A 4257-nucleotide genomic window follows, 5' to 3' on the forward strand; every position below is an offset into this window, starting at 1 on the left:
TTCTATGTTCTAGTATATTTACATTCACGGCATTTGGCAGACGCCCTTATCCAGAGCAACTTACATTTTTATCTCATTTTTATACAAGTGAGCAATTGAGGGTTAAGGGCCTTGCTCAGGGGCAACTCAGTCATGGCTTCAGGTCTGGGAATTGAACCCACGACCCTCCCATCACAAGACCAGTTCCCTAACCACCAGGCCATGACTGCCCTTGTATAAATCCTGTAAATGTATCTATATGTATAAGGCTAGAGTTTGTTTATAGAGTTTGTAGTTTGCATGCAAAGTTTGCTAAGGTTTAATTGTTTTGTATGCAAACATAATGATCTTAATCAGGATTAGATGTGAAAACATATGTCCTGGTGAACTAGGCTATGTGTGTGCATATGAGTGTGGACCTGATGAGTTGAGAACGTATCTTAACCACCAGCAGCAGGAGCCTGCCCGTGGGCCACAGTGGCCAATTAGAGGACACAGGCGCACATTTCAGCTGTTCCTGGTTCAGGTAAGAGGACATGCAGCTGTGCTGGTTAATTATGTTCTCTTGCTACTCAGACTCCTTTATAGGAATTACTATACTTAATAGGACAGAAACTCAGGCCATGAGTGAGGCTTGAGAATAGGACAGAACAGTGAGTGAGTTTTCACTTCATGGGAATGCTCTCTCACTCTGTCTCTTTGTCTCTCTGCCTCTGTCTCTCTCACTGTCACAAACCCCCCCATCCTGAGTGGAAAATCTTCTGTCCCAGTCCTTCCCCTGGCTTGCCTGATGAGAGAAGCTGTTCTGAAGTGTCTTATCTGTCCCACATACCTCCAGCTGCATAGACTTGAGGCATAGCGCTGGGGCTGATAATTCCCTTACACACACACACACACACACACACACACACACACACACACACACACACACACACACACACACACACACACACTCATACACACACACACTATAAGTCACCCTTTAGGGGAGCGATATACCATAATGTATTCTCAGAACTACATGCAAATCACACTGATAGCTAATCTTCGGCATATTTGAAAATGATGATCTGCGTGGTTATGCTATGTAGGATGATGTCTTGAAGATTGGTTTCATTACAGTGACAAATGGACGGAACTTTTTTTTATTAAGCCCATATAAATGTTCTTCATCTCCTGCAGTCGATTACCACTTTGCTCAAGCTGAACAGATCAACACTCATGGCCTCTGAGTGAGTGTCTCAACAGAGATTACAAGACAAAGAGAAAGACTGCTGCTGCTTTGTCGGGTGGGTTCTCAGGGTGTGTGTGTGTGTGTGTGTGTGTGTGTGTGTGTGTGTGTGTGTGTGTGTGTGTGTGTGTATCCATGTGACTGTGAGGGAGCCGCGCTGTGGGATCATACTGGGGTTAAATGTGAGGTGATGTCTGATTATTGTTCAGAGTAGCCTCTCAGCTGTCCTTCAATAAAAGTCTTCTCTCCTGCATCTGAGCGTGTCTGATCCACACCAGGGAGATGCCAAACTCTTTCCCTCACCCCCTGCACAGATAAGACTTTTCCCCTTCCTGACAACGCAGAATCTGCAGCGGAATGACATTTGGAATGTTCTCGACAGCCAGAGGTCCATGTGGGTGCAAGGATTATCAGACACAGAATAGCATGCATCCCATGTACTTAATTTGTTGATACCATAATGGGCTAGACATGGATTTTGCCTATGCCTGTATATGGAATGTTTCCTGCATCAATGATGTTTTAGTTTCTGTGTGGCCTTCTTTCTGTGACAAGGCCAGATATCCAGCTGAGCATTAATAAACTCAGCTGTTGGTGAGTGTGAATTGCCTGAGTATGTGATTGTTGGGAAGTGTCTAGGATTTTCCCAGTTTTATTTGATTCATCAGTTTTTCTCTGTACATTCTAATGCTAGCTGCCAAGTTTGGAATTAAGGTTTGTTGGAGAAAGGGCCATAAGCCACACAATAATATAATTATAGTCACACTGTAGACATAGCCACACTGTATTTATTGCCACACTGTAGTTACATTTACATTTACGGCATTTAGCAGACGCTCTTATCTAGAGCGACTTACAAAGTGCTTTGCATCTGTTTTAGCCACCCTGTAGTTATAGCCATTCTATGGTGCAAATGTATATACTTCACAGGGCTGCTTCAAAAACACCTTAACCTTGCAGCATTCTGCAGAGAGTTCCAAAATAGAGCTCCAAAACAGAACCACAAAACAGAGCCCCAAAACAGAACCTCAAAACAGAGACCCAAAACAGAACCCCAAAACAGAACCACCAAACAGAGCTCCAAAACAGAGCCCAAAAACAGAGCTCCAAAACAGAGCCCCAAAACAGAGCCCCAAAACAGAGCTCCAAAACAGAGCTCCAAAACAGTGCTCCAAAACAGAGCCCCAAAACAGAACCTCAAAATAGAACCACAAAACAGAGCTCCAAAACAGAGCCCCAAAACAGAGCTCCAAAACAGTGCTCCAAAACAGAGCCCCAAAACAGAGCCCCAAAACAGTGCTCCAAAACAGAGCCCCAAAACAGGGCCCCAAAACAGAGCCCCAAAACAGTGCTCCAAAATGCAGTTCCAAAACAGAGCTCCATCATGGCCATATAGGTGTATTGGTCTGGCATCCACATACTTTTGGCCATGTAGCACAATTCAGGTCCAGCTGGAAGGACCATAATGAAGGACTAGTAAAAACTACTGAGGCTTATGGAAAAGATGACTGTTATTGACAGCTCTATAAGAGCAGGGCAGAATCTGAGAGGCAATGTCGCTCCTAGCCTGTTCACTGACAGATGTAAGGTGCACAGGAAACAAAAATAAGCTGGGGAATGTGCCATCATTCCCCCACTGGAATTGATAGGAATCCTTCAAGGCCCAAGGTGCCTCTGAACAGTAAAGTTTCCTATCATGTCTCACTACTTTTGATTGGCCCACAGCAGCTTTGGCTCCACCCTTTACCTGCTTAATATCAGAGTCTTGTTGCCACCATAATCATGCAGATCTGATAAATGCGTGCTTGCTCAAAGACAGCCTGAAGCAATTGGACCACTGTTACCAACAGTACTCTTCTCTTACCATTGGGTAGCTGCGATAAACATTAATGTGACTGAGTCTATTCCATTTTTTGGATGGTCATGTAAATAATTATGGAAGTTACAGTGGGCAGAGCTGGTAGCACATTTATCTCACCGTGCAGCTGTCATGAATAACCTCATCTGGGACTTGTACTTCCTACCTGAATTTTAGCAATGATTCATGAGCTGCTGTTTGCCAACCACTCCTGCCTTATGCTAATATTAAGATACTTGGAATTGTTTCATGTCTGACATTCTGCATTTGTTTAACACAACAAAGTACCGATGGCTTATCCTCTCCATGTGCCAAGTGCTTTTATACAGTAATTCATCTCCCACTGTCTCATGTTGCGCATTGGAGAAAGAACTCGTCTCCCATTATCTCATGTTGCTCGGTAGAGAGGAGATTTCTCCCAGGCTCGGCTCCTTTTGCTTTTCAGGTTGTCTTTCCTTGGCCACTCTGGCTTTGGGATTGCTCTTTAGAGGTCAAGATTTCTAAGAAGCTACATTGTGACAGTATCTAAGTATTAGTATAAGAGAGCATTTGCTGAATTAATCAGTGTCAGTATATGTAGTCTGCATTTGTGATGTGTTGTGAAGTCATGTGATTTTAAGGCACATTTCTTGTGTCTTCGTGTTAGTTTGCATATGTTACTTGTTTTTCCTTTTTTCACTTTTTTAAACTGATTATGTTCATGAATACCAATCATCCCATGTGAATGAATACCAAATCATACCATCCCAATAATCGTAGCCAATGTGAAGCTAATGACTATGACTCCTGCACACACCCCTATAAAACCACTTCACACTTGCAACCTGCTGCATGTAACTGTCCAGAACATGATCGCTCCATCTGACCATTGGCTGGAGCCCCTCAGCACCCAGAGGCCAAAAGTTGTCCTTTAAAAAAATAACAGTGCTACATCCCTTATACCAATGTGCCCTACTTTAACAGGCAACATTTGTCTGTTAAGGCAAGCCAAGTGTCATGGAGTTGCATCTGGGCCACACAGTCGCTTTGCAGGGAACCCATGGGATCCTGGCCCTCCCACTGTGTGCTGCATGTTCTGTATGACATACTGCTGCCCTTGGAAACGAAGCACACGTCAGCCAACCCAAAGGTGAGGTGTCACAGGTGAGAAAGATGTACGAAAGTGTGTGAGAAGGCACAGCGGGGTGTG

Source organism: Brachyhypopomus gauderio, chromosome 2 (assembly GCF_052324685.1).
Source record: "Brachyhypopomus gauderio isolate BG-103 chromosome 2, BGAUD_0.2, whole genome shotgun sequence".
Taxonomy (NCBI): Eukaryota; Metazoa; Chordata; class Actinopteri; order Gymnotiformes; family Hypopomidae; genus Brachyhypopomus; species Brachyhypopomus gauderio.